At 49.2% G+C, this 12,785-nt stretch overlaps 1 protein-coding gene across 2 annotated transcripts in view; it reads left to right on the top strand.

The window, feature by feature from the left end:
- Positions 1-12,785, top strand: part of dok4 (docking protein 4) — a 63,177-nt gene that overhangs the window by 1,154 nt on the left and 49,238 nt on the right. The window lies entirely within an intron of this gene.

Below are 12,785 nucleotides of genomic sequence, written 5' to 3' on the forward strand. Positions count from 1 at the left end.
GTGTGAGCGACACCGACTGACTCCGTGTGTGTGTGTGTGTGTGTGTGTGTGTGTGTTACTGTGCGCGGACCCAGGGTATGAAGTCTTGTTCCGGCGAGGTGGAGGCCGCTTCTGCTCACTTAGTTAGTTTATCGACTTAGAAATAGTTGTGCGTCTCCCTCAGTCCCTGCGCGCCGCAGTGTGACACCGCGCTGCTGACGCACTCGCGCGTGGGTTTTTAATTTCTCCCATTTTATGCGCGTGATCGTCATGCCCTTCGATCCGTGTCGTTAATCGCACGAAGTTGCTCGTATGTGGGCCGCGGCACGGCGGCATCGAAGGCTCCGTCCGCTCCCGCCTGTGTTTGTTTTATTCTGCGAAGACCTTCGTGGGGGGGGGGGGGGACCTGCTGCTGGGATTGATTGGAGAGGAGCGCGCGGTCACTGGGCTGCGAATGGAGCGCGCGCGCGCGCGCCCGCCTGCCTCTCTGTGCGTGTGTGCGAGAGAGAGAGAGAGAGAGAGAGAGAAAGAGAGCGAGAGAGACAGAGAAGGGCAGCAGTGCCGCCGGGCACCTGGGGGTGTTTTTCCTCCCGATTGCCTCTTTTGACAGCACTCCTCTCAATATTTTCCGTAATGTAAACACAGTGCTATGTGGAGCCTTTTAATCCGCCCTCCCGGGCCGAACCCAGTCCATTTAAAGTCCGGACTAGTCTTCATGCTTCAATTTATCTCAAATTCGGCAGGGGACGTCCCCACCCTCCCCATCTCCCCCCCCCCCTTCTACCTGTCACCCTGCCGAGACGAAATACCCCCAACCATAATTCCGTTGGTGCCTTCCAAGCCCTTTAATTGAATTGAAATACTACCCTTTGTTTCTCCCCTATAATAAAAACCCTCCCTGGGCTCAGACGCTCTTTCCAGTGGAATTATAAATTAGTCCCTTAAACCCGTTATTGCATAAACCAAAAAGCCTATGAAGAGGAGTGATGTCCGCACATAACCATGATTTTATTTCGTTGTTGTTCTCCTTCTTCTTGTTTCACTGCAGAAATCCCTTTGTTTTACATCTTTGACATACAGAATTCATTAGCCAATGAAACATTCCCTCTTCTTTAATATATTTTGCTTATTTTAGATTGGATGTAGACAACAAAAGCCATTTTATCTGCCATTTTATATTACGGAAACAGGAATACATGGAGGCACGTGGTACCTCACACATGCCTGCGCTGGCCAACGTACAACTTTTTAATTTAACGCACTGCCCTCGCTGTCCAAGTATTTTTACATCCTAACTGATACCCCCAAGTGAAGGATTACTGGTCTTTCATGAATGATTCAAACCGGTTATTAGAATTTGCGCTGCACTGAGATTCGGGGAAAGATTGCAGGTCTTCTGGAGTTAACCTGGCGGAACAGAGTTCAACTGGCATTAAATGTATGCACAATTTATGTGAACAGTAACCAGAAAGCTTCTGAGCCTTTACGGGCTGATGCCCATGGGAGGCAGCCTACTGACAGCTCTCTTTCTGCGTGCATCGTTCCAGCTTTGTCGCTGTTCTCCTAAAATGCATGCAAACTTGTGAAAATGTGGCGGTACCCAGTCCATTAAACAGCTGGCCAGTCACTTTTTGGTGTGATGCGGGTGGCACACACACATGCAAATCAGACCATGAGAGGGTTTTGACAAATAGCTCGAGGGAATAAAGAGTGTGTGATGACAACCTGTGACCTCCTGTGATGTATGAAAAGGGGGGGGGGGGGGGGGGGGGGTTAGCTTGCATTCAGTATTAATTAGGCGATGTGATGGACAGTCACTGACACCCGCCACATGTGTGACAACTCTGTTAAGTGTGTTATGCAATGTACTTTATACTCTATATATTTTTTTAAATCTTTTATTCGCCCACTCTGCTTTTATTATCTGTGTCTTGTCACTGTCATTCTGTCTGTGCTGTGGAAGTTCCTGTCACCAAGACGAATTCCTTGTGTGTGTAAACATACTTGGCAATAAAGCTCATTCAATCATTCATTCATTCATTCATTCATTCAATGCGGTGCGATTACAGGCACGCAGTCTGCAGCCAGCAGCAGTACTAGGCTCCTTATTTTCACTCACCTCATCTTCATTATTTTTTCCCCACTGGAAGAGAAAAACAACAAGCTAAGTATGTCTTGGCCTTTTTTTTTTTGCACAGGGAGACCTTCTTTCTATGCCGTCTAGGGATTTGGCACGGACCGCACCGGAGGGGGGGTGGACAAATAGCGGCATTGCAATCCTGCGCATCTCATTGGCTGTTTGGTGACATTTTGTTGAGGGGGGGTGGTGGCGGTGGAAATCATTATTATGTTTTTGCTGCAGGAAGTGGTCATTACATGGAGGCAGACTGGCAGCTGCTCCCCCACCCCCCACTAGCGTCCCGTCCATGAGACTAGGAGCAGTGGAAATGGGGGGCAGAACTGCAGAAATAGGTGCTGGTAAACAGCGTCTGAACATCCATTCATAAGCAAAGTCATTTGTTTTCTGCATCCCACTCTCGGCGCAGTCTGCCGGTTTTGGGGTCCCGGAACAGGAGAAATAGATCCTTCCCAAAACCCGCTGGCAATTTGTGCAGCCGCGTTCGTATGATTGATATGAGTGCGTTTCATGGTAAATGGCTCGAAGGGGCAGCAGAGCCATGATGCTGTGCGGGCAGAGGAAGAGAATGCGACTGGGATGTTGGGAAGGGACTGACGGTGCGTTAGGGGGCCAATGAAAGATAGAGAAAATTAGGTTTTTGTGAGGTCTCACTTGCTGAAATTGTTCCGGTGGTTGAAGTAAGTTTTGTTCAAAAATAAAAGAAAAAATTATATAATGTCTAACAGGTGTGGGGGGGTGCGGTGGTGCAGTGGGTTGGACCGGGTCCTGCCCTCCGGTGGGTCTGGGCTTCGAGTCCCGCTTGGGGTGCCTTGCGATGGACTGGCGTCCCGTCCTGGGTGTGTCCCCTCACCCTCCAGCCCTCTGGGTTGGGCTCCGGCTCCCCATGACCCCGTATGGGACAAGCGGTTTCAGGCAGTGTGTGTGTGTGTATCTAACAGGTCTAATCTTTACCAATACCATTCTATAGCCTATGGATTAAACCCTACTGAGAATCTTAATACCGTCACTCACTTATTTGCACCAGGAATGTTTATTTATTTTATGTAACTCTTCTACTTTTAATTTCTACTAGCAACAAGTCTGTCCTGTTTGGGACTGGACACCAATGGTGTTAGAATGAATTTGTAGGTTTTTTATTAAGATATTTACACATACATGTTGAGAATATCTGAGTATTTCTTTCTGAAAAAAATACGTTTTGTGTGGATGGTGGATTTCCTATGTAAACTGGCATTTTGTGTGACAATATAATGTATCCTTAGTACATATCAGTGACATGCTTGAGTGAACATTAAAAATTGCACGCGCGCGCGCGCACACACACACACACACACACACACACACACACACACACACACACACAATCTGAAACCGCTTGTCCCATACGGGGTGGCGGGGAGCCGGAGCCTAGCCTGGCAGCACAGGGCGGGGGGCTGGTGGGGGAGGGGACACACCCAGGACGGGATGCCAGTCTATCGCAAGGCACCCCAAACGGGACTCGAACCCCAGACCCACTGGAGAGCAGGACCCGGTCCAACCCACCGCGCCCCCCTTTAAAAATCTTTCTATTAAATTGAAATTTGGCTCATGGATGTTTTCTGCTAAAAGGAATAACAAGAAATGAGAGAGACTTGTGAGAATATTTTGTTGGCACCCTAGTGTGTGTGTGTGTGTGTGTGTGTGTGTGTGTGTGTGCGCGCGCGCGCGCATGCGAATACAGAAGTGTTTATGCAGAGTGTGTTGGAAGACGAATTAGACTTCAGCACCATTGCGCTGGAGCTGTGATCTCGACAAGGTTCTGGGAGCATTGATCCCGGTACACCGCTGCCCATTAGGGTGAAGTCCGTCTCTTAAGTTATCATGGTATTCAGGTGGTGCTACGTCGCATTACATTTGCTGCTACATTAACTGCTGACCGCGGGAGAGAGATTTCATTGTTGCTATGGTTATTTTTCATTTTAACGGCAGCGTTATTGTTCTGAAGAATTCACGTGTTCTTCATTGAATCCTATGCTTATTAGTTTAATAAAGTGTCATTTTTATTACCTTTATATCACCTTATGCCATTCTCATTGCATGCGTTTAGTGCGGGGGGGGCTGGTGAGGGGTGAGGAAGGGGGCAACGGTGTACCTTTCACAGCCTGGTCGAGGGACTGGAGGGTGTGCGCCGTAGCCCGGCGTTCATTTATTTAGCTGACGCTTTTCTCCAGAGCGACTTACGGAGATGTACCACTGTACACAGCTCGGTGATTTTTACCGCATCCGTCCAGGGAAGATACCGTGATCATAGGTATTACAGAACAGGGTGGGACTGGAACCCGGGTCTTTCAAGCGCAAGGCAGTAGCACTAACTGCCACGCCACCTGCTGGCCCAGGTATTTACCCGATAAAGTGCGTACGCTTTACAAGTGTGCCGTCGTTGGTGACTAAAGGGTATTAAGGAATCGCTGTCGCGTTTTTATGTTGACCCCTTCTGCTCTGCGTGTGCTGCTGCTGCTGCTGCTGCTGTCCCTCTCTCTTCGGAGGGACGCAAACGCACGGGTCGCATTTCTCTGCTCCGTGCAGCTAACCGACCGTCGGGGAGAAGGCGGCGCGGCCGGCACGCCGGTACCGCGTTCCCGCCGCCCGCGCGACGCTGCGGCGACCGCTGCGTTTTCTGGCAGGGCGCTGCGGAGATCCTGAGCCGGGGCCAGGCTGCAGGGCATTGTGGGATGCGGCCGGTTCCGCCCGGCTGGCTCTTCGCGAGCGAGCGCGAGGCCGTCTCCCTCCTGAAGAAGCGGTCTGTAATTAGCGCGCCCCGAGCCGGCTGCTTGCACCCCCCGCGGCTGCAGATGACGTCTGGCCCGTTCCGTGAGACCCATCAGGTGTGATCGTGAGAGGCTAAGCAGGCCTTGGCCCCCCGTAGGGCCCCCCCGTGCCCCTCCCTGGCTTGCTGAGCTGTTCCGGTTTCCATGTGCGCTCCACATCTAATTGGTCCCTCACAGTCTCCCCTCCTCCCTGCTCTTCCACCTCCCCGCGTTGCTCAAACGCGCGCACGCGTGCAATTAAATACACGGACTCATGTTTAATGCCACCGTGCCATATTCTAATGGGATGCGTGACGGTTTCAAGTGCTACAAGATGGGACTTCTGAGCATCTTCCATCATCACTGGGTGAAATAATTGGGTTCTCCCGTCTCAACTGGGCGGCACGGAAGGTAGCGCCGGCGCCTCGCGGCACATGAGCTGTGTTTCGGGGCGCGCCTTCGCATTCGACTCGGTCCGCGTGCAGTTTGCACCTTCTTCCCGCGTTTGCGTGGGTTTGCTTCCGGCTGCTGTCCAAACGCGTGTTTCAGGTTAATACGTGGCTCTTAACTGCCCTTGCAGGGTGTGTGCAAATCCTCTCTTACGCTGCGCTCGCGTGGTTTTCGAGACAAGTCAAGGGAGGAGCAGAGGTGGGTTGCCAGGTCCGCCCTCTGCGTGTCGGGAGAAGCACGGAGTAAGTAAAGCGCGGTCGCCGATAGACTCGCTGAATCGGACGCAAACGGTAAGAAGTTTGGCGTGTTGCGCCAGTGCGGTCAGTTGATGTTACCGTACAGCACGCGGAGCGATCGTCGCAGGACAGGACCACCAAATGTGGGCGCTGGAAATAAATATAATAAGGGTTGCGGGCCGTCGTAAGTCCGGCTCCTTGTGAGCGGAGGGCTGCCTCTATAGAGGTGAGCATAAATTGAGGGTACGTTTCCGGCAGCAGGGGGCGTAGCGGTTAGAGTTACCGTTGCCTTTAGACTCAGGAGCCTGGTCCTGGTCCCACCTCCTGCTGTCGTACTCCTGAGCAAGGTCCTTACCCTGAACTGATACAGTAAAAAGGCCCAGCTCTATAAGTTGCTTTGGAGAACAGTGTCAGCTAAATGAGTAAGTTTAAATATAAATGAGAGGGTGGTCCAGGGAGGCTGCAAGCAGGTGTGGATGTTCTGATGCCCGGTCGCGGCCCTAGAGAGCGCCGTCTCGGGTCTCCAGGCTGTTCTCCTGATGTACTGAAGCAACGGGAGAAGTTCAACCCTAGAAGATTCAGAATTCTTGCCACACGCTGGTTCCTCTGCGCACTGGCCCCGAAGGCTGAGGGAGTCGTGGCGTGAAATTGCCGCGGACGGTGATGGACGGAGCCCGGGCACGGCTGCGGCCGCGCTGTCGACCGTGGGCGTCGTTTTCAGCCACGCCGAGCCCGTTTCGCTCTCACCGACCTCTTCTGCTGCTGCTGCGACGTTCCAGTGGAACCTCGCCGAGTTCCTTTTTCTAACCAGGAAGAGACGCAGTCCTGAGGGCAAACGCAGCTGGTTTGCCAGCAGAAGCGAAGCACCGAAGCATCGGGGAAACATCAGCCTGCCCCAGGTTGGCCAGGACTGCGCTGCTCTTAAGGCACGAGATTTACTCACATAGGAGCTTCTCAGTTGCACTCATTTTCGCGCTGGAGATCGTTGGCCTGTTTATTTTTTGTGATCTGGATGCAAGAGTAAGGCTGTGTTTGGCGCTGTGAGACACTTAAGTGACCCATGCACTTGGCACTAGTAGGGTTAGGGTTATTGAAGAAGACAGCTCATGTAACACCTCACACACACACGCTTTCTGAACCGCTTGTCCCATAGGGGGTCGTGGGGAACCGGAGCCAAACCCGGCAACTCAGGGTGTAAGGCCGGAGGGGGAGGGGACACACCCAGGACGGGACGCCAGTCCGTCGCAAGGCACCCCAAGCGGGACTCGAACCCCAGACCCACCAGAGAGGAGGACCCGGCCAAGCCCGCTGCACCACCGTACCCCCTCTTCGTGTAACACCGGAACTTCAGAAATTGTACCGGTTACCTATAAGCTTCAGAATTGGCGTTAAGGTTCATCTGCTAATTTACGAAGTCTTAAATAGATTCAGCACCAGAGTACGTTCCAGAAAACCTTTCGGAGTACATTCTGAGCTGTGCTCTCAGGTGTTCCAGTGCAAACCTGCTGTATTTTCCAAAAGTCACACGTAAGATGACTGGAGAGGCAGCTTTCTGTTACTGTGCGCTGAAATTATGGGACAAAATTCCGCTGTGTATTAGCTGTGCACTTTCTGTGGATGCTTTAAAAAAGTTGCTCAAAACATTTTTGATGCTTTTAATTAACATTTTAAGTAGCATGATTAATTGCTTTTTTGAATTATGATTAATTTTCTTTTGCACTTTGAAAAATTGCACTTTGTGCTGCAAAATTTGTATGGAATGTGCTATTTAAATGAAGTTCTTTAAATTATTAATTTAAATAACTTTATGTTGCACCCGGGGGGCACGGTGGTGCAGCGTGTTTGGCCTGTGCCTCCTCCCTGGTGGCTCTGGGGTTCGAGTCCCGCTTGGGGTGCCTTGCGACGGACGGGCATCCCGTCCTGGGTGTGTCCCCTCCCCCTCCGGCCTTACGCCCTGTGTTGCTGGGTTAGGCTCCAGTTTGCTGCGACCCAGCATGGGACAAATGGTGTGTGTGTGTTACACTGCTGTACTGCACAGATGGGCAAATGACTGTGGGAAGTTTAGTGCGGTATGGTATTATAAGTCACCAAGGATAAAAGTGTCAATTACTCCAGTTAATAACAGTCCCTGTAAGCCACTTTGGAGAAATGTGTCTGTGTTTAAAAATCTCATAATGATTTGTTGAGTACTGGATGAACCTCTATCATGCAGCTACTCCTGTAACGTGCACTGCTCCATTCGGTGGCGTGTGACACGGGCTCTACATTACAATCACGTGTCCGCATCTGTCTCTCCTTCTGCCGACGTGTCGCGCTCGTCGTGTTTTTCTCCGAGATGCACGTCGCCTTGGAGGAAAGCGTCTGCTCGACGAATGCGCGAATGGATGAATGCGTCCGCCGTACGGGTGAAAGCCGACGCGGAGACGCCGGAGCGCCGCGTTACCCGCAGAAACGGCAGGACGGGTGATATCATCGTGGAGATGCGAGTACGGCGGGGGAAGCCGAACAAGGCGTGATCCTCGTGCTGTATCTCGCTCTTTCCCCCGCGGTCGCACTTTTGCATGTCTGCGCGGTAGCTGTGTGTTCAGCGCGAGGGTTCCGTTCAGCGTGCGTGTTTGAGCGCCGATGTGCCGACGTTCGTCCCGGCGCGGCGCGCTGAGGAGCGTGTCCCGTGCCCACGGCGAGAATCGCTCGTCCCGCAGGCGGGAGTGTGCGACCGGTCACCCCGGGCGAGGGAGAATAAGTAATCGTTCGCACGCGAGTGTGAGACTCGCCCTTTCGCCTGCCGTTCGGCTCCTGCCGAGGAAGAGCCTTTGTGTCTTTCTTTCAGACAAACACACAGCTAAGGAATAGCCTGTCCCTAACCACGTCCCTGTCTCCCGTCCCCAGCCCCATCCTGTCCCTTTCCTGCCCCCTGTCCCTCACTCTATCCCTATTCATGTCCCTATCTTTGTCCCTAACCCTGTGCCTCTTCCTTTCCTGGTCCCTGTCCCAAACCCTATTAATGTCCCTACACATGTCACTACCTCTGTCCCTAACCCATCCCTCACTCTGTCCTGTTCCTTTCTCTCTTCCTTTCCTGCTCCCTGTGCCCAAATTCTCTCATGTCTCTAACCCAGTCCCTAACCCTTTCCCTTTCCCCATCCCTCACTCTATCCCCATTCATGTCCCTATCTCTATCCCCAACCCCATCCTGTTCCTGCTCCCTGTCCCTAATATTGTCCTGTCCCTAACCCGGTCCTGCCCTTCACTCTGTCCCTAACCATCTTCCTTTCCTGGTCCCTGTCCCTAACCCTATTTCTATCCCTAACCCTTTCCCTTTCCCTTTCCCCATCCCTCACCCTGTCCTGTCCCTTTCCCTCTTCCTTTCCGGGTCCCTGTCCCTAACCCTAAGAAACAAATGCTGATTCATTTTGAGCACGGAGGGTTTTATCAAACTATGGCTGCATGCTATTTATATATAGAGTGATAAAAAATATTTCCGTACGTGCAGCATACATGCATCTATCCATCCACCTGTTTAACTTGTGTATAATTATGATTGTACATGTGATGAAAAAGTCTTTGCTCTATTAGAGGCAGATGTAGCTGCAGTCTCAGTTAGTCTGTGTGCTGCCGTTATGAAACGTTGCGCTGTGCGAATGTGAACCGTGGCACAGCTAGAGGATTAAGCTGTCTGTTAATGAAGCCGATAGCCTCCTGCAGCATCCCGATGGACGTGATGGTTGTTAGCGAGCGGGCCTGGCTCCAGCTACGCAGCCGTGTCTCGCTCCGCTCGCGTGTTTGCTTATCGAAATCTGTATGCCCGTATTTCCTGGGGCAGCGCTGACTTACAGTAAACAAGGAGGTGCTGACGAGGTGCTACCGACAGGCACTCGGAGCTCATTTCTTTCTCGCTGACATGTGCCGCAGTCTGAAGTGCGTTTGGATGCTTACGGGGGGGAGACGGGTGTCCGTCAAGCCGTAATCGTCTTTGACTTCCCTTTGCTCTATTTCAAGGTGGAGCTTGTCGTCTGCTGCTGTTGGCCTAAGGAGAGAAGAGGGGTTCGTGGCCTGGGACAACTCATTGTTTTTGGACATTTTTTTATTGCTTTCTTTTTTTGTTATAGCAGCAAAGTAGATCTGGGTCTCAACAGTATAGAAACATTTGTATGCAGTACTAGAAAAATGCAGATGCATATCCCGAGGTGCACCCATTCGGGTTATGAGAATTTGACTTTGCGAGGAGTTTCATTTAATACCCCTACTTGGGCTTACAAGGCATTTCTTCATATTTATGAGGAGAGAATATGGATTTTGCGCACCTCCCAGCACCTCAGTGGAGGGATACAAAAGCCACCACGTGCTTTTCTTCTCAGTTATAGTTTGGCTCGTGCTTCGTAATCTTCTCAAGCTCCATCAGCCCTTGTTTGCTAGTTTTACCTGTTATAATCTCAGTAATCATTATTATTATAAGCTCTGTTTGGACTGTCCAAGCCATGTCAACTTGTTCACTGAGTGCAGATTCTTTTGCATTGTTCTCACTGATTTCTTTTGTCTCTAACGTTCCGCTTAATACATAAAACAGTGATGATTATATTCAAGATTCAAGATTTGAAAGTTTATTGTCATGTGTACAGTAAACAGTTCGTTACACCATACAATGAAATTCTTACTCTCTGCATCCTCTCAGCAGCCTGTGACATAAATTGTAAGGACACGAGGAAAGAAAAACACAAGGCATAAATCACAAATTTACAAAAATTGCTATTAGTGCAAAATCACAAATTTTAAAAAAATTGCTATTAGTGCAAAATCACAAATTTAAAAATATTACTATTAGTGCAAAAAAATCCAAGAAACATATGTACGTTCTAGGTGACTAGAAGGATGGTGTTTGCCCATGGTGTGGGCTGATTTTTCTTGTGAAGGAAACTGTTTGGTGGGGTTTTGGGAGGGATGGAATACTGTGGCGTGGTTGGTTTGTGTCCATCCCCCCTTGATTTTGGCACGAGGGGTTGAACATCTTTCCCTGTGTATTATTGTATGTTGTATGTACGTATGTTAAGTGCACGGTATGTAATAGCTATGATAGAGCTAGACGAACGCAGGTAGACACAAAGCACTATAAAGTAGTTAATGAAGAGAAACTGCCTTGTTATGTTGTGTTATGATAACTGTTGAGGTAACTGTGCCCCTTTTAATGGAATTTGGTGATATTTTAGCATAAATGGTTGTTAATGATGGGGCTCAGGGACATCGAAACTATTAGTAATTACATCTTCAATTTGAGAATTCGCTTAAAGGGTTTTTCCGCTACGAATTACCTTTATAATGTGGGGAAAACAACTATAAGAATGCAAATACGCACAAGTCAAAGGCGAAGGGTTACAGTAGTTAGCAGCAGTGGTCATGCAATGAGCATGGATCTTAAGAAGATACCAAAAAAAAAAAACAAGTGGACTTTGTTCAAAGTTTATTGGAATTATCTTGCAGAACTAGTGCTGACTTTTCTGTTCACTCTTGAGCGAGCCACATATTTACCTGGAATCGCTGATATGTTGTGTTGTTTTCTGGTACCTTCTCTCCTCCCCCACCATCCTGTCTCTGTCAGCTCAGTTTCATCCTCTCTCTCTCTCTCTCTCTCTCTCCCTGTCTGCCTGTCGGTGTCGGAACTGATCGCCCGGGTTCGAAGTGTATGTAGATGTGCTGCTGACTGCCAACCGATGGAGGCTCCGAGGGCCCTCAGAGCTCAGGGATTAGTGTTTGAGGGTTGGAATTGGGTCCGGTGCAGGGCAGGGACGGTACGCCACACTTTCCTGCCCCTCCTTGTGTGGTCCTTCGCAGTGTTGGGCCGGGCGTGCTTTGCGTGCTTCTTAACGTAATTAAAATAGATTGTTTTTAATAAGATATAACTGCCCTCTGTGTGGCTCCTTCCTTGCGACTGGTAACAATCGCTTTGCCTTCAAATTCTCTAGATAAAGAACCCTAAGCATTTCAGCCTGTTTATAATAGTTTATTGAAAGAATGCTCTTCTTTACAAATATTTAGATACTGTATTGGCCCATTTTCCATATGCTCCAACCTCCAGTAAACAAGCTCTGTGATAAACAACCTCTGAAATAGAAAACAGGCTTTGTGAACGTTTAAACTGTAAGGCTGTGACAGATCAATCCGCAATGTGACACAGACAACCAAAATGTTTGGAATTTGCTGATTTTAGACATTTGATAAAAGTCTAACCATTTTCGCTGAATGGTTTATTTAATATTTAACAAACTGCTGTGCGCTAGGGTTAGAGGTGCCCTAGCCAGCTTCTGGTATTGTGTGTGGTAAGTTTTACTATAACATTAGCCTGGAGCCAAAAAGGGTTATTTTAAATTCAGTCATTAAAAAATCCCCCCCCCCCCCTCCCCCACCTAAGCCCTTTTACATTTTTAAAGTCAGTTCACCATGACTATGTATGAAATTGTTAGTACGCCAATTCCGGGCCTGATTCATCACTCGGTTGTGAGACAGAAGTGCGAAAATTTTAGCCTATCGAGACCTTCCACCATATGTTAATTATGTTCAATTTGTTCTGTTTCTGCGTATGCAGTGGCCAGTATCCTTATGTAAACCTTCCAGAAATTTTGTGCGCTTGCCTACACCATCTTGCAAGTAAAGCAATTACTTGATTCAGTACAGTGCTGGTACGTTTTTAAAAAAAACTTTTAGTGGAAGAGAGAAAAATCCTGTTTCTCGTGGTCTTCAGGGCAAGGGTAGAGAGGAGCACTGGTAAAGGATGTCTGTGACCTTGAATGTTTTTTCATTTAGCCAGCGAAATAGCCATGGGTTGACAGAGTCTGTGAATAACCCGAATAACTATATATATAAAAAAGTATTCCTTCCGGAAGCCTATACAGTCTAAGGTCAAACAAGCTGATGGGCACGATGTTACTTCGTTGGCTGAGTCAGGTACGACCTCTCGCACCATGAAGGCTTTGTCACTTTCAACTGACCTTTTCATGCATTATTGCTCAATGAAGAACAGCTTACCTATTATCTGTAAAGTCATTCTTTCTAGCAATTTTTCTTTTTTTTTTTTTTTGGTGAAACACCCTTTCAGGCTTTTCTTCTGCCTCTGGGAAAAAGACGTTTTGGAAGCGTTCTTGGATTCTAAACTGGATTTGTTGGATGGCAGCAGACTCAGAAGGGCAGTGCCGCACGCCTGTG

Source organism: Scleropages formosus, chromosome 7 (assembly GCF_900964775.1).
Source record: "Scleropages formosus chromosome 7, fSclFor1.1, whole genome shotgun sequence".
NCBI lineage: Eukaryota > Metazoa > Chordata > Actinopteri > Osteoglossiformes > Osteoglossidae > Scleropages > Scleropages formosus.